Source organism: Arachis hypogaea, chromosome 6, assembly GCF_003086295.3.
Source record: "Arachis hypogaea cultivar Tifrunner chromosome 6, arahy.Tifrunner.gnm2.J5K5, whole genome shotgun sequence".
In the NCBI taxonomy this organism is placed as follows: Eukaryota; Viridiplantae; Streptophyta; class Magnoliopsida; order Fabales; family Fabaceae; genus Arachis; species Arachis hypogaea.
The window spans coordinates 49,038,246-49,062,130 of NC_092041.1; the positions used below are offsets into that span (position 1 = coordinate 49,038,246).

General features: G+C 36.9%; 1 long non-coding RNA gene across 1 annotated transcript; it reads right to left on the bottom strand.

Moving 5' to 3' along the window:
- Positions 1 to 21,246: 21,246 nt before the first annotated feature.
- LOC112696593 (uncharacterized) lies at positions 21,247 to 23,632 on the bottom strand. Its single transcript, XR_003150795.2, has 4 exons — positions 23,418 to 23,632; positions 22,440 to 22,500; positions 21,925 to 22,071; positions 21,247 to 21,595 (listed from the first exon to the last, which is right to left on the bottom strand). It is a non-coding gene; the product is annotated as an uncharacterized lncRNA (long non-coding RNA).
- Between the last annotated feature and the right edge of the window lie 253 nt (positions 23,633 to 23,885).

Sequence of the window (23,885 nt, forward strand, 5' to 3'; positions counted from 1 at the left end):
AGGTCCTAAGTTACCTTTCCAAGCCAAGAACATAAAATTCTACTCTAAAATCCAACCAAGCATTTCATCAAACACTTGGAGGGTAATGAAAGAGAGCATTTTTATTTGTAAGAATAAAAGGAATCAACAACTAACAATTACAAAGAATTAACAAAACAATAATCAACAACATCACAATCACATGAATTATCTCAAATTGCATTATTAAAAGAAAACAAAAGAACAAAAATATCTCAATTACAAAACCTAGAAACAAAATAAGAGAAATTATAACAAGAGGATAGGGATAGAAAGAAGAACCAAAGTGTAGCAATCATCAATTGAAGGTAGAAGTAGAAGGAGACTTGAATTAAACCTAGAACTCTGAGATCCTAATCTAACCCTAATTCCTAATCCTAATTCTAGAGAGAAGTGAGAGCTTCTCTCTCTAAAAACTACTTCTAACTACTAAACTATGACTAATGATCAAAAGTATGTTGATTCCTCTTCAATTCTTGCCTTAAATAGCATCAGAAATGAGTTGGATTGGGCCCACAAGGCTTCTAAAATCGCTGCCCACGTGTTGCATTAAGTGGGTCATGTGCCACCATCGGCGCGTCAGCGTACTGTGCGCGTGCGCACCCCTATGCGCGATGCAACTATGGCAAATCTTATATTGTTTCGATGTCCCGGATGTTAGCTTTCCAACCCAACTAGAACCGCATCATTTGAACCTTTGTAGCTCAAGTTATGGTCAATTAAGTGCGAAAAGGTCAGGCTTGACAGCTTTTTGGTTCCATCATTTCTTCATGAGTTCTCCAACTTTACATGCTTTTTCTTCATTCCCTTAATCCAATCTTTGCCTCCTAAATCTGAAATCACTTAACAAACATATCAAGGCATCTAATGGAATCAAGGTAAATTACATTTATCTATTTTAAGACCTAAAAAGCATGTTTTCACTCTTAAGGACAATTAAAGGAGAATATACAAAACCATGCTATTTCATTGAATAAATGTGGGTAAAAGGTTATAAAATCTCCTAAATCAAGCACAAGATAAACCTTACAAATGGGGTTTATCAGAAGCCATGGAAGGAATCCTCAAAAAGGCCAAAAATCCTGCAACCTTGTTAGGCCCTAAAGGACATATATCCTATTTTCGCCTTCCCCTGGCGAGAATGGTTCATGAGAAGAAAGAGGTAGAGAAAAATATTTACAGAATTTGGAAGCTCCAGATATTCACAAACCATCTCGAAGCACCGGATGGCAGCCCAGCTGTTCGGGTGCAGTTGTGATGGGGCGACATCGCAACAGTTCAGCAAACCCATAACAAAGGGGGAGAAAGGCAAACGAACCCCCAAGGTCGTGAACATTGGTTCATAAACCCACAAGCAATTGATGACTTGTGGTGCCACCAGGTTCTTCTGGCAGACACGTTCCCGGGCAGCGGGGACGTAAACTTGATAAAACGCTTCCTCAAGACCACCCCCACACAAGAGCCCTGCCTGGCCCAAGTCCTGGAGGCTCTCCTTCGTAACCTTGGAAGGGGTATCCCTCACGTCAGAAGAAACCCGAGCGTAGTGATCGACAAAGTTGGCTAGTGGTCGCTGAGCCTGATCCGGGAGAATGAGCGAGGTGCTCAGCCATACCTACAGCAGGGGCACCACTTAGTCAGAACGGGAGGTCGGAAGCCATAGGAAATAGCAAAAACAAACTACAACTCCCTAAATCACCCTCTAGTTACCCCCATGCTAACCCAGAACTCAAGCAAAACCTAAGGAAAACCCAGTGGTGCCCCTCTAAAAGAAGAAGCAGCAAAAAGCAAGCAAAAACCCAGGCATCCATAAAGGAAGACACACAAATACCGAAAGGGAAGAACAAAACAAAAACTGTAAAAAGAAATGTAGCAGAAGAGAGAAATATGTAAGCCAAAAAGTTGAAGCAGCAACAAAAGCAGGATGAAGAAGAACGAGCAAGCAGCAGAAAAGAGGGAGAAGCAGCAACGATTTGAGGAAATAAGAGGAGGAGAAAAGAAAGTGGAGAACTACGGAGGTTGTGAAAATAAAAAGGGGGCAAAGAATGCAACCCTTGGGGAGGAGGGCCAAAAGACAGGGGAAAATCTGTCATTTCTCGCCAAATTTCAAATCATGAAAAGATGGGGCATTTACTGCCCCGCGCAAAAGCCAAGGAGGCGGTGATGCGTGAGCATCTTTCCTATCTTTTCCAAGTGAATTTGCATCTAAATTGTTGAGTTTAATAAAGAATTAATAATATTTTAGCCAATATGGATGCTACTTTGAATGTTGTTCAATTCTATTTATTTTAGGTAGGATTCAGCCGGATTTGATGGAGTTTCTACAGAAGAAGGCGAATTTTGCTGTCAATCCTGACCTCTCTGCATTCAAACCTGAATAACCCGAGCTACAAAGGTTCAATGGACGTGATTCTAGCGGTGATGGAAATCTAACTTCCATAGCTTTCCAACGATATATAATAGTCTATACTTCTTCTCTGAACTCGCTGCCAAGGATGCGCCTAACTTGAGATTTCTCAAGTTAGGCGCAAGACACAACAACAATACGCGAGATTGGTCCTGCCCACTTCAAGTTAGGTGCACTAAAGCCCAAGTTAGGCGCAGCTTCACTCAACTAAACTTCAATTCATGCTACCAAGCCCAAGTTAGGCGTGGATCAGAGTGAAAGAATTAAGTGGTCCCCATCTATCAATTGAAGACTTGATGATAGTTAGTTAATTTTGATTTAAATTCAAATTTGATTTTTAAAATAGGAAAAGATATTATCTTAATTTTAGATATTAGATTTTAAATTAATTAGGATTGGTTATAAAAAGGGGAGACTTCTCTTCTATTGAGGAGATTCTATTAGGGGGATTCCATTAGGTAATTCTATACAAATTTACATTTCAATTTACAATCCTTATTTTCTACTTTGAACCATGAGCAACTAATCCTCCATTGTTAAGGTTAGGAGCTCTGTCTATTTGTATGGATTGATTCATTTGCTCTTTCTATTTTAATTTATGTTTTGGATTTATATTTAAAAGAATTGTTTTCGTTCTTTATCTTATGAATTTGGGTGGAACGGAAGTATGACCCTCTTTCTATTTGTATTCTTGTATAACTTTGAAAAGCTATATACTTGAACAACAGCTTGAAAACAAATTCTCCTAAATTTTAATGATCTGAATTTAACAGGATACGTGACATATAATCCTTTTATTTCTTGGGTAATTAGAATTTTTGTGGCATATAAACTAGAAAATGATTATCACCCTCTAATTGGAATTAATTGACCAAGGAATTGGCAGTTAATGAATTTTAGAGGAGACTAGAAAGGTCTAAGGAATTAGGGTCTAGTCATATATAGTTTGCCATAAATTAAATCCTACATAATTAAAATAGTTAGTAAGAAAAGTTAATCCGGAAAAATAGATAACTCTGAAGCCTTAACTGTTATCTCTTATATTTTATTCCCAACTTATTTACTGTGTGCCTGTCTTCTGATATTTTCAACTTAAACCTTTTGAACACACAAACACTCTTTTCTGCTTGCCTAGCTAAGTTTATCAAATATTATTGTTGCTTAATGATGAGCGGATAATTTATATGCTTTTTGGCATTGTTTTTAGTATGTTTTTAGTATGTTTTAGTTAGTTTTTATTATATTTTTATTAGTTTTTATTTAAAATTCACTTTTCTGGACTTTACTATGAGTTTGTGTATTTTTCTGTGATTTCAGGTATTTTCTGGCTAAAATTGAGGGACCTGAGCAAAAATCTGATTCAGAGGCTGAAAAAGGACTGCATATGCTGTTGGATTCTGACCTCTCTGCACTCGAAGTGATTTTCTTGAGCTACAGAAGCCCAATTGGCACGCTCTTAATTGCGTTGGAAAGCAGACATCCTAGGCTTTCCAGCAATATATAATAGTTCATACTTTGCCTGAGATTTGATGGCCCAAACTGGCGTTCCAAATCAGCTCAAGATTGCCCGGCGTTTAACGCCAGAACTGGCACAGAAGTGGGAGGTAAACGCCCAAACTGGCACAAAAGCTGGCGTTTAACTCCAAGAAAAGTCTCTACACGAAAATGCTTCAATGCTCAGCCCAAGCACACACCAAGTGGGCCCAGAAGTGGATTTATACGTCATTTACTCATTTTTGTAAATCCTAAGCTAATAGTTCTCTATAAATAGGACCTTTTGCTATTGTATTTTCATCTTGGTAGCTATCTTTGAGTAGTCTTATGCTATCTTAGATCATGGGACTGGCCTCACGACCATGCCTAGACCTTGTTCTTATGTATTTTCAACGGTGGAGTTTCTACACACCATAGATTAAGGTGTGGAGCTCTGCTGTACCTCGAGTATTAATGCAATTACTATTGTTCTTCTATTCAATTCAGCTTATTCTTGTTCTAAGATATCACTTGTTCCTCAGCTTGATGAATGTGATGATCCATGACACTCATCATCATCCTCACCTATGAACGTGTTCCTGACAACCACCTCCGTTCTACCTTAGAATGAGTGGATATCTCTTGGATTCCTTAATCAGAATCTTCGTGGTATAAGCTAGAATTGATGGTGGCATTCTTGAGAATTCGGAAGGTCTAAACCTTGTCTGTGGTATTCTGAGTAGGATTCAAGGATTGAATGACTGTGACGAGCTTCAAACTCGCGATTGTGGGGCGTTAGTGACAGACGCAAAAGAATCACTGGATTCTATTCCGACATGATCGAGAACCGACAGATGAATAGCCGTGCTGTGACAGAGCGCGTTGAACATTTTCACTAAAAGGACGGGACTGTAGCCATTGGCAACGGTGATGCCCAACATACAGCTTGCCATGGAAATGAGTAAGAAGGATTGGATGAAGACAATAGGAAAGCAGAGAGACGGAAGGGACAAAGCATCTCCATACGCTTATCTGAAATTCTCACCAATGAATTACATAAGTATCTCTATCTTTATTTTATGTTTTATTTATCTTTCAATCATTAATCCTCCATAACCATTTGAATCCGCCTGACTGAGATTTACAAGATGACCATAGCTTGCTTCATACCAACAATCTCTGTGGGATCGACCCTTACTCGCGTAAAGTTTATTACTTGAACGACCCAGTGCACTTGCTTGTTAGTTGTGCGAAGTTGTGATAAAGAGTTGAGATTGCAATTGAGCGTACCATGTTGATGGCGCCATTGATGATCACAATTTCGTGCTCCAAGTTTTTGGCGCCGTTGCTGGGGATTGTTTGAGTTTGGACAACTGACGGTTCATCTTGTTGCTTAGATTAGGTATTTTTCTTCAGAATTTTTAAGAATGAATTCTAGAGTTTCAAGGTGATGTTCTTATCATCACCAAAGCTGATTGATTTTCATCAATATAGCTCTTGAATGTAATGTCCTACTGAAGCTTGGCTAGCCATGTCTAATCATTTTAGACTAAAGCTTTAGACTAACATTGCATGATTCCTGGAATTCTTATTAAAAATTTTGAATCTCTTTATTTTCTTTTCCATATAATTTTCGAAAAAGCACAAAAAAATTTATAAAATCTTAAAATCAAAAAAATATTTTATGTTTCTTGTTTGAGTTTACTGTCTAATTTTAAGTTTGGTGTCAATTGCATGTTTCTGTTCTTCTTGCATTTTTCGAATTCATTCATGTGTCTTCATTAATCTTCAAGTTGTTCTTGATGATTTACTTGCTCTGATCTTTAAATTCTCTTGTCTTGAGTGTTTTGTTGTTTCTCATATGCATTCTCAATTTGTTAGTGTCAATAGTATACAAACTTCTAAGTTTGGTGTCTTGCATGCATTGTTTATTTGATCTTAGTTTCATTTTGATTATTCCTCATCATTAAAAATTCAAAAAAATTCTTAATTTGTGTCTTTTCAAGTCAATAATACAGATAATTGAAGAGTCAGAACATGCAGCAGAGGAATTACACAGAAAAAGCTGGGCGTTCAAAATGCCCAGTGAAGAAGGAAAACTGGCGTTTAAATGCCAGCCAGGGTACCTGGCTGGGTGTTTAACGCCCAAAAGGGTAGCATTTTGGGCGTTAAACGCCAGAATGGATACCATTCTGGGCGTTTAACGCCAGGATGGCACAAGAGGGAAGATTTTGTTTTTAATTCAAATTTTTTTCAAGTTTTCATAATTTTTCAAAATCAAATCTTTTTCAAATCATATCTTTTCAATCATATATTTTCAAAATCAATTTCTTTCATTTTTCAAAAATACTTGCTAACAATTAATGATTTGATTCAACATTTCAAGTATGTTGCCTTTTTCTATTAAGAAAGGTTTAATGTCTGAATCATATCTTTTAAATTTCTTGTTAGCCAAGTCATTAATTTTAAAAAACAAATCTTTTTAAATTGTTTTTCAATCATATCTTCTTAATCACATCTTTTTCAAAATAGTTTTCAATCATATCTTTTTTATTTCTAATTTCAAAATCTTTTTCAAAAATTACTTAATTTGTTTCCCACTCTTAATTTTCGAAAATTCTTCCCCTCTTCTCACATTCTTCTATTTATAGACCAATACTCCTCCTCAGTGGACAATTCGAACTCTATCCCTCTTGATAAGTTCGAATTCTTCTACCTCCTCCTTCTATTCTTCTTTCCCTCTGACACCTCAAGGAATCTCTATCCTGTGACATAGAGGATATCATACTTTCTAGTTCTCTTCTCTTTCATATGAGCAGGAGCAAAGACAAAAGCATTCTTGTTGAGGCTGACCCTGAACCTGAAAGGACCTTGAAGCGAAAGCTAAGAGAAGCTAAAGCACTACTCTCTGTAGAGGACCTAACAGAAATCTTCAAACAAGAAGAAGACATGGCAACCAAAAACAACAACAATGCCAACAATGCAAGGAAGGTACTGGGTGACTTTACTGCACCTACTCCTGACTTCTATGGTAGAAGCATCTCTATCCCTGCCATTGGAGCAAACAACTTTGAGCTTAAGCCTCAATTAGTTTCTCTAATGCAACAGAATTGCAAGTTTCATGGACTTCCATTGGAAGATCCTCATCAGTTCTTATCTGAATTCTTGCAAATCTATGACACTGTCAAGACCAATGGGGTTAACACTGAGGTCTACAGACTTATGCTATTCCCTTTTGCTGTAAGAGACAGAGCTAGGATATGGATGGACTCACAACCTAAAGAAAACCTGAAATCTTGGGAAAAGCTAGTCAATGCCTTCTTGGCAAAGTTCTTTCCACCTCAAAAATTGAGTAAGCTTAGAGTGGAAGTCCAAACCTTCAGACAGAAGAAAGGTGAATCCCTCTATGAAACTTGCGAAAGATACAAATAATTGATCAGAATGTGTCCTTCTGACATGCTTTCTGAATGGAGCATCATAGGTATCTTCTATGATGGTCTGTCTGAACTGTCCAAGATGTCATTGGACAGCTCTACAGGAGGATCTCTTCATCTGAAGAAGACCCCTGTAGAAGCTGAAGAACTCATTGAAATAGTTGTGAATAACCAATTCATGTACACTTCTGAAAGGAATCTTGTGAACAATGGGACGAATCAGAAGAAAGGAGTTCTTGAGATTGATACTCTGAATGCCATATTGGCTCAGAACAAAATATTGACTCAGCAAGTCAATATGATTTCTCAAAATCTATCTGGAATGCAAGCTGCACCAAGTAGTACTAAGGACGCTTCATCTGAAGAAGAAGCTTATGATCCTGAGAACCCATCAATGGAAGAGGTGAATTACATGGGAGAACCCTATGGAAACACCTATAATCCTTCATGGAGAAATCATCCAAATCTCTCATGGAAGGATCAACAGAGACCTCAACAAGGTTTCAACAACAATAATGGTGGAAGAAACAGGTTTAGCAATGGCAAGCCTTTTTCATCATCTTCTCAGCAACAGACAGAGAATTCTAAGCAGAGCCACTCTGACTTAGCAACCATGGTCTCTGATCTAATCAAAACCGCTCAAAGTTTCATGACTGAAACAAGGTCCTCCATTAGAAACTTGGAGGCACAAGTGGGTCAGCTGAGTAAGAAAGTTACTGAACTCCCTCCTAGTACTCTTCCAAGCAATACAGAAGAGAATCCAAAGGGAGAGTGTAAGGCCATCAACATGGCCGAATTTGAAGAGGAGGAAGAGGCAGTGATCGCCACTGAGGAAGACCTCAATGGACGTCCAGTGGCCTCCAATGAGTTCCCTAATGAGGAACCATGGGAATCTGAGGCTCACACTGAGACCATAGAGACTCCATTGGATTTACTTCTACCATTCATGACCTCTGATGAGTATTCTTCCTCTAAAGAGGACGAAGATGTCACCGAAGAGCAAGTTGCTAAGTATCTTGGAGCAATCATGAAGCTAAATGACAAGTTATTTGGTAATGAGACTTGGGAGGACGAACTCCCTTTGCTCACCAAAGAACTGGATGACTTGACTAGGCAGAGATTACCTCAAAAGAGACAGGACCCTAGGAAGTTCTCAATACCTTGTACAGTAGGCACCATGACCTTCGAGAAGGCTCTGTGTGACCTAGGCTCAAGCATAAACCTCATGCCTCTCTCTGTAATGGAGAAGCTAGGGATCTTTGAGGTACAAGCTGCAAGAATCTCACTAGAGATGGCAGACAATTCAAGAAAACAAGCTTATGAACTTGTAGAGGATGTTCTGGTAAAAATTGAAGACCATTACATCCCTGTTGATTTCATAGTCCTAGAGACTGGAAAGTGCATAGATGAATCCATCATCCTTGGCAGACCCTTCCTAGCCACAGCAACGGCTCTGATTGATGTTGACAGAGGAGAATTGATCATTCAAGTGAATGAAGAATCCCTTGTGTTTAAGGCTCAAGGATATCCCTCTATAACCATGGAGAGGAAGCATGAAGAACTTCTCTCAAAACAGAGTCAAACAGAGCCCCCACAGTCAAACTCTAAGTTTGGTGTTGGGAGGCCACAACCAAATTCTAAGTTTGGTGTTGAACCACCACATTCAAACTCTAAGTTTGGTGTTGGGAGGTTCCAACATTGCTCTGAACATCTATGAGGCTCCATGAGGGCCCACTGTCAAGCTACTGACATTAAAGAAACGCTTGTTGGGAGGCAACCCAATGTTATATTTATCTATTTTCCTTTTGTTATTTTATGTTTTTTGTAGGTTGATGATCATGTGAAGTCACAAAATCAATTGAAAAAAGCAAAAATAGAATGAAAAACAGAAAGAAACATAGCACACCCTGGAGGAAAACTTGCTGGTGTTTAAACGCCAGTGAAGATAGCAAAATGGGCGTTTAACGCCCAGTCTGGCACCATTCTGGGCGTTTAACGCCAGAAAGGGGCACCAGACTGGCGTTTAACGCCAGGAATGGGCAAGAAGCTGGCGTTAAACGCCAGAAAAGGGCAGCAGTTTGGCGTTTAAAGCCAGGATTGGCAAAAGGGGCATTTTTACACGCAACTTGGTGCAGGGATGAGCTATCCTTGACACCTCAGGATCTGTGGACCTCACAGGATCCCCACCTACCCCACCACTCTCTCTCTTCTTCACCCACTCACCAATCACCTCAATACCTCTTCCCCAAAAACCCCTCACCTATCAAATCCCACCATTCTCTTCACCACTCACATCCATCCTTCATAAAACCTCACCTACCTCACCATTCAAATTCAAACCACTTTCCCTCCTAAACCCACCCATAATGGCCGAACCCTACCCCTCTCTCCACCCTATATAACCCTTCTTCACTCCTTCATTTTTACATAACCTAAACACTACTTCTCCCCCTTGGTCGAACCACAAAGCCCCATCCATCTCTCCCATTTTCTTCTTCTTCTACTCCCTTCTTTCTTCTTTTGCTCGAGGACGAACAAACCTTCTATGTTTGGTGTGGCAAAAGCGTTGCTTTTTGTTTTTCCATAACCATTTATGGCACCTAAGGCCGGAGAAACCTCTAGAAAGAGGAAAGGGAAGGCAAAAGCTTCCACCTCCGAGTCATTGGAGATGGAGAGATTCATCTCAAGGGTGCATCAAGACCACTTCTATGAAGTTGTGGCCATGAAGAAGGTGATCCCCGAGGTCCCTTTCAAACTCAAAAAGAGTGAATATCTGGAGATCCAACATGAGATCCGAAGAAGAGGTTGGAAAGTTCTTACCAACCCCATTCAACAAGTTGGAATCTTAATGGTTCAAGAGTTCTATGCCAATGCATGGATCACCAAGAACTATGATCAAAGTGTGAACCCGGACCCAAAGAATTGGCTTACAATGGTTCGGGGGAAATACTTAGATTTTAGTCCGGAAAATGTAAGGTTGGCATTCAACTTGCCCATGATGCAAGGAGATGAACACCCCTACACTAGAAGGGTCAAATTTGATCAAAGGTTGGACCAAGTCCTCATAGACATTTGTGAAGAGGGCGCTCAATGGAAGAGAGATTCAAAAGGGAAGACGATTCAACTGAAAAGGCATGACCTCAAGCCCGTGGCTAGGGGATGGTTGGAGTTTATCCAATGCTCAATTATTCTCACTAGAAACTGGTCTGAAGTTACTATAGACCGGGCTATCATGATTCATAGCATCATGATTGGAGAGGAAGTAGAAGTTTATGAGGTTATATCCCAAGAACTTTATAAGGTGGTGGACAAGTCCTCTACCTTGGCAAGGTTAGCCTTCCCTCATCTCATTTGTCACCTCTATAATTCAGTTGGAATTAACATAGAGGGAGACATCCTTATTGATGAGGACAAGCCCATCACTAAGAAGAGGATGGAGCAAACAAGAGATCCCACTCATGGACATGAGGAAATTCCTCATCATGAAATCCCTGAGATGCCTCAAGGGATGCATTTTCCTCCACAAAACTATTGGGAGCAAATCAACCCCTCCCTAGGAGAATTGAGTTCCAACATGGGACAACTAAGGGTGGAGCACCAAGAACATTCCATCCTCCTCCATGAAATTAAAGAAGATCAAAGAATCATGAGAGAGGAGCAACAAAGACAAGGAAGAGACATTGAGGAGCTCAAGCACTCCATAAGAGCTTCAAGAGGAAGAACAAGCCACCATCACTAAGGTGGACCCATTCTTTAATCTCCTTGTTCTTTATTTTTCTGTTTTTTGAATTTTTATGCTTTATGTTTTATTTATGTTTGTGTCTTATGATCATTAGTGTCTTAGTGTCTATGCCTTAAAGTTATGAATGTCCTATGAATCCATCACCTTTCTTAAATGAAAAATGTTCTTAATTGAAAAAGAGAAGAATTGCATGAATTTCGAATTTTATAACCGATTAATTATTTTGATGTGGTGGCAATACTTTTGATTTCTGAATGTATGCTTCAACAGTGCATATGACTTTTGAATTTGTTGTTCATGAATGTTAAAATTGTTGGCTCTTGAAAGAATGATGAAAAAGGAGACATGTTACTGAGGATCTGAAAAATCATAAAAATGATTCTTGAGCGGATAATTTATACGCTTTTTGGCATTGTTTTTAGTATATTTTTAGTATGTTTTAGTTAGTTTTTATTATATTTTTATTAGTTTTTATTTAAAATTCACTTTTCTGGACTTTACTATGAGTTTGTGTGTTTTTCTGTGATTTCAGGTATTTTCTGGCTGAAATTGAGGGACCTGAGCAAAAATCTGATTCAGAGGCTGAAAAAGGACAGCAGATGCAGTTGGATTCTGACCTCCCTGCACTCGAAGTGAATTTTCTGGAGCTACAGAAGCCCAATTGGTGCGCTCTCAATTGCATTGGAAAGTAAACATCCTGTGCTTTTCAGCAATATATAATAGTCCATACTTTTCCTGAGATTTGATGGCCCAAACCGGCGTTCCAAATCAGCTCAAGATTGCCCAGCGTTTAACACCGGAACTGGCACAGAAGTGGGAGTTAAACGCCCAAACTGGCACAAAAGCTGGCGTTTAACTCCAAGAAAAGTCTCTACACAAAAATGCTTCAATGCTCAGTCCAAGCACACACCAAGTGGGCCCAGATGTGGATTTATACGTCATTTACTCATTTTTGTAAATCCTAAGCTACTAGTTCTCTATAAATAGGACCTTTCGCTATTGTATTTTCATCTTGGTGGCTATCTTTGAGTAGTCTTATGCTATCTTAGATCATGGGGCTGGCCTCACAGCCATGCCTAGACCTTATTCTTATGTATTTTCATAGGTGGAGTTTCTCCACACCATAGATTAAGGTGTGGAGCTCTGCTGTACCTCGAGTATTAATGCAATTACTATTGTTCTTCTATTCAATTCAGCTTATTCTTGTTCTAAGATATCACTTGTTCCTCAACTTGATGAATGTGATGATCCATAACACTCATCATCATTCTCACCTATGAACATGTGCCTGACAACCACCTCCGTTCTATCTTAGATTGAGTGGATATCTCTTGGATTCCTTAATCAGAATCTTCGTGGTATAAGCTAGAATTGATGGCGGCATTCTTGAGAATCCGGAAGGTCTAAACCTTGTCTGTGGTATTCTGAATAGGATTCAAGGATTGAATGACTGTGACAAGCTTCAAACTCGCGATTGTGGGGTGTTAGTGACAGACGCAAAAGAATCACTGGATTCTATTCCGACATGATCGAGAACCGATAGATTAATAGCCGTGCTGTGACAGAGCGCGTTGAACATTTTCACTAAGAGGACGGGACTGTAGCCATTGACAACGGTGATGCCCAACATATAGCTTGCCATGGAAAGGAGTAAGAAGGATTGGATGAAGACAGTAGGAAAGCAGAGAGACGGAAGGGACAAAACATCTCCATACGCTTATATGAAATTCTCACCAATGAATTACATAAGTATCTCTATCTTTATTTTATGTTTTATTTATCTTTTAATCATTAATCCTCCATAACCATTTGAATCCGCCTGACTGAGATTTACAAGATGACCATAGCTTGCTTCATACCAACAATCTCCGTGGTATCGACCCTTACTCGCGTAAGGTTTATTACTTGGACGACCCTGTGCACTTGTTGGTTAGTTGTGCGAAGTTGTGATAAAGAGTTGAGATTGTAATTGAGCGTACCATGTTGATTGCGCCATTGATGATCACAATTTTCTTGCACCACTTAATCCATCCATCCTCGTGGGATCGACCCTTACTCACGTAAGGTATTACTTGGTACGACCCGGTGCACTTGCCAGTTAGTAGTGTGGTTGTAAAATCCGAATCAGGCGGAGTTAGAGACGATGTAACCACATGTGAGAAACATGAAACGCTATCACGGACTCCTGAGAATACGAATACATCCCACCTCGGCGAGTAAGGCAAACGCGCCTGGCCACGAGCTCCAAACCTCAAGGCCAGCGCGTTGGGTGCACTGTTACGAACCATCACAAGTCCAACCCAACTAGCCGACGGGTCGGGACACCACCCCCAACCCAAGCCCCAAACTATCCCTCACAAGGGAAATCAAACGGGCCAGTTCCTAGTATCCGACCCGGTTGACGTTCGACTTTTGCCACCTGCACAACCCAGCGCGCGATGCCTAGCAAACCAGTCGTGTCAGCCTCCTCGGGGCAACGTCCAAAACCCCAACCCAATATCCGAGATGACCTGATCCTCCCACGTGGACGGAAGGCAGCTCATAAGCACCCTGGCCAGTGAGCTAGGTCATCTTTGGGCCCACCCAGCACAGTATATAAGAGGAGAGGTCAGCGCTCCTCCTATGGTACACATCATCTTATTTAATTTGGCTGTCAACTCGTACAGACACTGACTTGATCGTCAGAGTGTCCTTGCAGGTGGCCACCCCCCTCGTCACACCACCTCCGGCGTCTCTAGCTCACACCTTGGTCTTCACTCCACGCCAGCTCAGGGTCTCACCCATCTACCTTCTCATCACCACCCGACCCGCTGAGTACTCGAGATCGCTTGGTAACGAACAGTTTCCAATTCTCAATCTACAACGGGTAAATCTATAGGACATACACGAACACATACTTCACAAGCAATGCATTTATCAAATTCGAAATGGATTTGACCGAGAAAATGTTCTGATGTAATTAATTTTTCATAAGGATATTGAAAAGTTACAGGTAAACGATTTACGTGGGATAAGGAAATCATGAAACTTTGACCAATGTATCTTGTAGATCGGATTGTTTGTTGACCATAATTCCTGATCCCAGTTACCGTAAGGAACATATCGTGAATATCTATGAAATAGTTTTTTGTTTCTTTCTCTTGTTTGTGGCAAGTTACAAATCTAGAGGATCCATATTTTACAGTGAAAGTAGTTGAGATAAAGTTGTTAATAATAGATTGCCGAGAGAAATAGGTAAAAAAATTTCCACCCAAGATTTAATAATTGGTCCATTCTTAGCCTAGGCAAAGTCCATCTTGCTGTGATAGAAAGGAACAAAAACAAATAAGTTTTAGCTAAAGAACTATTACAATAATGAAGAAATTAATAGGTTTAAATAGGAAGCAACATAAAATAAACCAAATTTGATGCCCGAATATTTGTTTTGATAACCCGCTACTAATTCTTCTTCCGCTTATGGAAAATCAAAAGGTAATCTTTCACATTCTGCTAGGGAAGAAATTAGAAAAACGATGAAACCTATAGGTTACTGCCATAAATTCCACCCAAAAAAAAAACATATTTTGATTGTGCATCAACTATATCAACTGTACTTAAACTATTAGATAATGCAAGTCGGTGAGAACGTTATTGTCCCATCACTATTCTAGAACCGTACATGAGATTTTTACCTCATATAGCTCCTCGAAAGCCTTAAATAAACCTAAGGATCCAGCCAATTATTTCTTTTCTTGGAATATCCCTAAGATTAATAGGGTTAAAAATTATCCGATGGTTCTGAATTAGACTAATTGAATTCTGTCTGTTGTCATTGTATCTTAAAATAAAGACAAATATAATTAATTTATATATATTTTCAATGGTACAAAGTATCCTTTTGAATTACACTTATCCATTAAAAATAAAAAATTATTAAGTAATTGCTTTATTCTTCAATAAAAAGATATTTTGGAATTATCTTTATAACCTTCAGTCCATCGTTTTAGGTTAAGAAAAAGACTTGCGTATTTTTTTCTAATTTATTAGAAAAATTCTCTCTTTAGAAAAAGAGAGGGGGATGACGGGGTCATTTTTTTTTCTTATTCGTCTTTTTTTGTGCAAATCAATAGAAGATACTTAAAGGAAAAGATTAACAGATTATTTATTTCCCGATAGTCATTTATTTAATCAGTGGATAGGAGCACATTCTAGATCGAAATTGGGGGAGGATTGCCTTCTCATTTCTACCAACTTTAAGCCCCAAATAGTATTCTTTATTTAGATTATGTTGAAATGTTCCTTTTGACAATTTACATAATCCGTGTTACTAATCCCTTGTGTATCTTGGTGCTTCTAATTATCCACTTCTTTTTTGGAGCTGCACATATTTTCTGTTTCTGTTAATACATGAATAATAAATCATCCAAATAGTAGCAAAAACTCAATCTCAATAAGGATGGTCTTTTGAGCCCGCTTCAAGACAAGATTACTAATTATCCAATCCTAGGGTAATAAGACTCGTCTATTTCTAACCTTTTTCACTTAATTCTTTTACATAGAAAATGAGACTCAATATTTTGATAGTAATTTCAAATCATCATACCATAGAAATAACATATATAACCATATACCTATATATAATATATATATTATATATATAATAGGCTGGTAATCTACTATCGAATCTAATATAGTATTTGTAAGTTATCTAAATAGAATCTGAAATTTCTATTTCTATAGAAGCTGTCTAATTTCACTCATATAACTATCAAATTTTGTTCTTCAATCAAACTTGAAGTGAGCATAATAATGAATTTTTTATATTCTGCTCCTTTCCTATTTTCGTATAATGTTATCCTACAAGGAAAAGACCATAGCAATAACATCAAGAAGTTTTTGTATCAACGAATCGCACGTAGAGATATTGATAATATACATAGAGTTAATGGTATTTCATAACTAATCGATTGAGCATTTGCTCGTAGACCACCCAAAAAGGAATATTTGTTGTTTGATCCATATCCTGACATAAGAAGTCCAATCGGATCAATACTCGAAATAGAAATCCATAAAAGAACACCGATATTGAGATCGGATAAAACAAAATTATATCCAAAAAGAATTATCGAATAGCTTATTATAATGGATATAACTAATATGGATGGTCCGATACTAAATAAACGAGTATCTCCCCTAGATAGAATAAAACTCTCTTTCAAAGGACCCGCATGTTCAAGTCCAATCCGCTATTGTACTTCTGTTGTATCAATAATTATTTCAACGATTAACTTCTCCAATAATGATATCTATACTACCTATTATTGTCATAATATCGGCCAATTTCATTCTTTTAACTAATTGAGGAAGAATTTACAAATTGATAAAACTGGCTGGATGAATTTTCCATCTCAAAGGAAAACCATTCTGATCTCTTATTAGAAAAATCTCCAATTCTCCTTTGGGGACTTCAATTGTTACATAAAGTTTTTGTTCTGACAATTCAAAAGTCGGAGACAATTTTTTACTAATGAATCAATATTCAAAAGCATTCCATTCTGGTTCCCTTTTCCTATTAAAATAATGGATTTCTAAATTCTCATATGGTCTACCAAGGATTCCTTCCAAAGCCTGTTGAATAATTTTTATAGATTCCACCATTTAACCAAATTGAACTAAATAATGAGCTAATAAATCTCATTCTTTTTGTCATTGAACATCCCAATCAAATTTCTCATAACACTCAAAAGTTTCAACTTTACGTAGATCCCATTGTATTCTGGAAGCCCGAAGCATCGGTTTGGATAAACCCCAATTAATTACTTCATTTCCAATAACAATGCCTATTCCCTCATTCCATTCTAAAAAAATGAGATTTCACGTAATACGTTTTTGATATTCAACAACCCTTATTAAAAAATAATCATAGAATTCCAAAGATTTATCTATCCAACCATGAGGTATATCGGCCACGACTCCCTCGATAGGGAAAAAATCATGCATCATTCTCATACCTGTCCCAATTTTAAATAGATCATATATGAATTCTCTTTCTCTAAAAATATAAAAGCAGGGTTTGTGCACCAATATCCGCCATAAAAGGTCCCAGCCATAATAGATGAGAAGTTATACGACTCAATTCCAACATAATTACTGATGACAAGTCATCTTAGCCTAGTTTTACTAGTCTTTTGCTTTTGTTTTTACTTGAATTATGCACTTTCTTGATGCTTAAGCAAGCCAATTTAGGTAGATTTTCATGCTTCCTTTGATTGAATCAACCATAGATAATTTAATGCAATTTCATGAGGTTTGATGCCATAATTGGTGCATATTAGGATAGAATGATCATCTCATGATTTCAAGCATAGCTTTGATGTGTTTGGTTGATTTATGATAGGAGAAGAAAGCTTGGAAAAGGATTGAAGTGAGAAGGAATGGCTAGAAGCTAAGAGAACACAATGAATCAAGTGAAATTGAACCAGGAACAAATGAAGTTGGAGTTGAAGTTAGCCCTCAAACGTTGGCACAAACTTTTGGACTTGAAGTTAGCCTCAACGTTAGCCCCCTAACTTGGAGGCTAACGTTGGAAGCTAAATTTTCCTCCCAGGATGCACCAAGTTTGCGCCAACGTTAGCCCCCTAACTTGGAGGCTAACGTTGGCATTTGAAATCTTCCCCAGGGTGTGCCAACGTTAGCGCCAACGTTAGCCCCCTAACTTGGAGGCTAACGTTGGCATTTGAATTTGCTCCCAGGGGTGTGCCACGTTAGCGCCAACGTTAGCCCCCTAACTTGGAGGCTAACGTTGGCAATTGAATTCTCCTCCAGGGTGTGCAACGTTTGCGCCAACGTTAGCCCCCTAACTTGGAGGCTAACGTTGGCGCCACTCCAACTCAAAGCAAGGCCAACGTTAGGGTCAAAGTTAGCCCCCTAACGTTGGCCCAAACGTGAAGTGCAGAAGATTGGGTTTGCTGCTAGAAAAAGTTAGCCATGAAGTTAGCCCCCTAACTTTGAGGCTAACTTTAAAACCCAACTTTGCAAAACTCACATCCGGTTCAATTGATTCACTTGGGTTTCTCTCCAAACTTCAAGAGCAATCAACCAAGGCCTCTTTCAACCCAATTCCACCAAGAGCAAAGGCCCAACTCAAGGCTTGAAGATCAATTGAAGAAAGTGTATAAATAGGCTTAGATTCAATTTATTCGGGGAGCTTCCCTTTGGAGAATTTGAAGAGAGTTTTCTGTTGAGTGTGGAAGCCTGAGTGATCTTCACTTTCTTCGTTTACTTGCTTTCAATTTCAATTACATTTGTCTTGATCTTGGGTTAGAGAATTGAAGGAATTCTGTTTCAATCTCACCTTAAGATCTCTTTGTTGATTTTAATTGCAATTTAATTTCCAATTCGGTTCATTACTTCTTCATCTACTCTCTTGCACTTTCAATTTCCTTTGCTATTGTTCTTGTTGGATCTAGGAGGGTATTGAGATCTAGACTCAGTTTTCTAGTCTCTGGGACCTGAGATCTGAATTTACCATTTCAATTTTCTACTTCTTACACTTATTGTTCAATTTGCTTGTCTGTTGAATTCAATTCAACCCCAATTCCCATTTACACTTCTGTTTGATGCAATTTACTTTTTCCTTGTTTAATTTCTGCAAATCCAAGTCCCAATCCCCTTTACATTTCCAGTTATTTACATTTCTTGTCATTTAAGATTCTTGCAATTTACATTTCTTGCAATCTAAGTTTCTGCCATTTAATTTCTTGTTCTTTAAGATTCAGCACTTTAATTCTTGTCCTCTTTAATTTCAATGCAATTTAAATTCTGCAACTCAATCAACCAAATCTTGATTCGCTTGACTAATTCAACCACTAAACTAAAATTGCTCAATCCTTCAATCCCTGTGGGATCGACCTCACACCCGTGAGTTTTTATTACTTGATGCGACCCGGTGCACTTGCCGGTTAGATTGGTGTGTTTTTGGGAGAGATTCATTTCTCAAACCAAAAATCTCCCATCAATTACTCGAATATAACTGGCTCTTTGGGGCAATTGAATATTTTACAACTGTTCTTGTCTGTTTACGGTTATTGCTTCTGTGAACATCATAGCTAAATATTCCTGACGTGTTACATAAGGTAGATATTGTATAATTGTTCAATTTTCCACAAATTTTTTCATTCCTCTGTGTAAATAATCCAATAATGGTTCACAATCAATAGCATCCTCACCATCTAGAGTAACAATAAGTCGAGGAACACCATGCATTGATAGGTGGTGAGGTCACATATTGACTACCATGAGATCTTTTCTCTTGGCTGTCTCATTCATAGGTTTTTCCTTGATTTATTCTTCCATGAATTTTGAAAGAAAAAAATTAATCAAGATTCAAGACCTAAAAAATCGAATAATTCAGCATGACTTTTCAAATTCAATCAACTAATTATTGACTCCCAAATATCCAATTGATTTATTAATTTGTTATAGCATATTCTATTTTTATTTGACAAATAAGATAGTAGCCATTGTTGTTTTTCCAAAAATTTTTGTAAATCTCTTTGAGATAAATAATTTTTTCGGTGCAATTCCAAATGTGTGGTAAGTCTTTGTATCTTATTGGTGAAATTTAATACTTGAAATTCAACCGAGCCGGGGTTTTTTCTTTTTTTTCTTGTGGAAATTCTGGTAGAAATAAATTTTTTACCATAAGTTAAAAGCGTTCTTCTCCTCCTTATGTATTTTATAGATATCTTGTTTGATCTGTAATAGTAATGATACTAATTTAAAATTAGATATTTTGTGTATATATAATAATCTAAATTTTCTTAACATTTTGTGATTCTAATGTCAAATCATACTATATTTCTGTAAAAAAAATGGTCGATTTAAAAAATAAAATACTAATTATATATATATAAATAATTATATAGATAAAAGTAGATATAAGACGATAAGATAATTTTTTTTATTCCTTTTTGAATTTAAAGGATATATTACTGAATTACTGTCAAGGCCTCAAAATACAGAATAAAAGTTAACCGTGTGCACATTTATGTGTGTACCCATTTGTATCCGCATACATGATATGTTACGCTAAATTGAAGAAAGACATATAGATTATAGATTAACGACCTTTCAACCGGGGGTACATATGTATCCTTACTATACTGATACGGCTTCCATTATCGGAGTCAAACCAATGGCGATCATACAAGCTAAATCCTCTAATAAAAAATTTGGCCAAAGAAAACAATGGAAATTCATTAGATTTTTTTTCTATCAAGATCCTTATTTTCAGCCAAAATGTTACAGCAATTATTGACTTCATTATTCTTATTGTAAAATATTATTTTTATATGTGCACTATTTCTATTCTTAGAATTGAAACAAATTAGAATTCTTAATTCTTAAGACGTCTAGCGCAAAAAAAGAATTCAGGAACAAGCAAATCATAATGATTTTTTTCTTTATTTTCTGTTATTTTTTATCTCTTATTGTTGGAATGGATTTTGCAAAGTTCATCTTATCAACAATAGTTTTTTCTGAATATCTTTTCTTAATTTGACGCTTACTCATTACAAGAAATATCGTTAAAATCAACGGCTAGGCCGTTGATAATATTAAAAATCAACGGCAAAATGGATGACGGTGATGGTTGCTATTAAACTTGTCAATTTTTTAAAATTCTAATAAAATCGACGGCTTGCCTAGCCATCGATAATAATTTAATAAAATCGACAATATCTCTGTCTATAATATGAGCGTGAGAATTTTACCTTCTTACTAAAATCAACGACTTTTCTATCGATATTTGTTTCAATAAAATCGACAATATTTCTATCTATAATATGAGTTTGTGAATTTTACTTGGTTAATAAAATCGACAACATTGTCGTCGATATTATTATATAAAGCCGACAACGTTTTTGTTGATATTTGATTCAATAAAATCGACACAACAGCCGTCGATTTAATTGTTTAGATACCGACAAATTCTTTATTTATATTGTTTTATTTGTCTATTTTAAATTTAAAAAACGACAACGACACCGTCGATTTTAATAGCTATATTTTTAATTATTTTTTTTATTTAAAAAAATAGATATTTATACAAAATATTAGATAACAAGACAAATAAATTTTTAAATATAAAAATAAATAAATAAACTTTCATCCTAACTTGATTTAAGAAAGAATAATGATAAATCTCTATCACTCTATTTCCTTTTAATAATCACGGTCCTATTTTGTGCAATGTGTTAATCCTTGTATAGCAATATCACAATGATCTTTAACCTACCTTTTTTAAATTCTCTAATACAGTACAGGAATATATGATTTGTTCATATTTCATAATTCATAAATTGTCATTCCAATCCAATCTATTATATGCTAAATAGTAGCTAAAGTGAGAAAAAAAAGAAGTGCATACCGCAGGTGAAGACCAGCTTGCACAAGATAGCGCAAATGTCACTAATGGCTCACACCATTCCAGGCCGAATATGCTTCGTGCTTTTACCTCATCGTTTTTTGCCGCTTTTGGCATGTCTGTAACAAGCCAAGGTGAGAAAGTTATGGATTTAATTTCTATAGCATTGTCCTTTATATATCACAAAAAGCAGAAGAGAAGATATTAAATTATTGCACTTACAAACTTCAGGTCATATGCAAATCTCAATATAAAGTGTTCTATTTACGCCTTATTGATTTCTAAGAATGGCACTTTATGTGTGATAAACTTCTCCAATTCAAGTCCATGTACGCATTATTTTAATTAGAAAATGTTTTACATGGTAAATCAGAAGATAAAAACAAATTCCATATATCTGAAACTAATATGGTGAACATTGTATAGATTAATTATGAAGTCAGCTAACCTTGTTCATGTACATTTCCACCACTAATGGGAGATCATAAGGTGGCTTATAGTTACCAAAGAAAGTACCCTTTAGAGTCTTCTCATTCAAGAGATTGAAGGCATCATCTTTGTTTGGCACACCAACAAGTACAGCAACACCCAATCTCTACAAAATTTACACAGAAAAGTTTAAATTCACAACTGGAAGGAGTCCCCTCCTAAGTAGAAGAGTTCAATAGCACTGAGACTTTTGGTACACTCAACACTCCGATCGACACCACCATTAGTCATTTTAGCAATCTCTTGAATTGAAAATTAATGGATTCAATTAAGTGAACAACAATCAAATTATATTATACCTAAGGTTTGTGCCTACTTCAGCATTATTCAATTAAAGTTAACAAAGCATACATTTTTGTCAACACTCAATCCAGAGGTGTGCTTCAATTAGTGAAGAATGCGAAGAGCAGGATGAGTTAAACGATTTGTAATTATGTATGCACAGAGAATGACAATTTCAATCAATGTCCTTACCCTTTGTGGCATTTGATATTGGAACACTTCCGCAACTTTTCATCATGATCCATCGCATATTCTATTGAATATTATACAATGTCAAAATGCATCAGTTTAATCTTCTAACTCATTCATATTCAAAGACAAAATACATGTTTGTAGAAAACAAAAGCTAGCCTTCGCCCTTAACAATACTACAATGTATACAGGTATAATCAATTTGACTTGACTACCCCTTTATCATTGTTTCTCTATCAGCATATCAACACAAAATAAAACACCATTGTAATTCAAAATCAGAGATTTCTTCAAAACTCAGAAGAAGCGGGAAGATAAAAGTGCTCCAAGCAAGTGCCACCAACACAGATGCCATTGATATCGGGGGAAAATCACTGGAAAACAAAAATGATTGCTCATGCATAACACACACAAGCCTCAAACTCAATTATACATAAATTAGTCAAAAGCACAACACTATGTAGCTAAACAAAAAAAAATTCAGCTACCATTTCCTATGCTCATTCTTTTATCATTAGTAAAATTGAGCTAATTCAGAAAAATCTAAGTAGTGAAAATCACAAGAAAAAAAAACTCCAATCTCTGATTTATTCAGCAAGCAAAGCAATCAAAGAGAAATAACCGATCTTAAAAGCTTATGAATAGAAACCAAAAATCAGCACCAGAATCAAATTGAGGTGGAAATCAAGATCTAACTAATGAATAACAGAAAGTAGAGAAGAGTAGTAACAACGATGAAGATCTAACCTCAGGATAGAAAAAAAACTAATACTAATATAAAGATCTAACAGCAAATCAGAATTTCGTGATGAAAATAGTAGATACAAAATTGCAAAAATAAATATAATAATCAGAGAGAGACAGAGAAGAACTTAAAAGAAGCTGCAACAGCGACGTGCTATGGCGACGGGCACATAGTGACGGCGACCGACAAAGACCTTGCAGCGATGAGTCTGCAGAAGAAGAAGAAGAACTTACATGCAGATTCACGAATCACAAGAAGCAGCTCTGCTTTCAGGTGGAGGATGACGGGTCTTCTTAGGAGTCGGAGAAGAAGAAGCTCTACTCTCTGCCTTTCTCTGTGACCGTGACTCTGTTCTAGTCTATACTCTCGGTCATTGAAGGAGAAGAATAAGCATCACTGAGGGTTTGGGGTTAAATTTTGGGATGATGAGTGAAACGAGCAGGGACGCAGGAAGCAAATGCGCGGGAGTTTTTTGTTGATAAAAATCACGGCTATTTTGTCGATTTTAATTAAAATGAAAATCAACACTCTATTCATCTATTTTATATAATAAATATATACCATTCATTTAATTTAGAAAAGAAATCTCTATCATCTAAATTTATCAACGACAAAAACTGTCGATATTTTAATTATTAAAATAGAAAAACAGTCCGACAATTTCAAAGGAAAAAAGTTTTTACCCCTATTTTGTCGGTAAT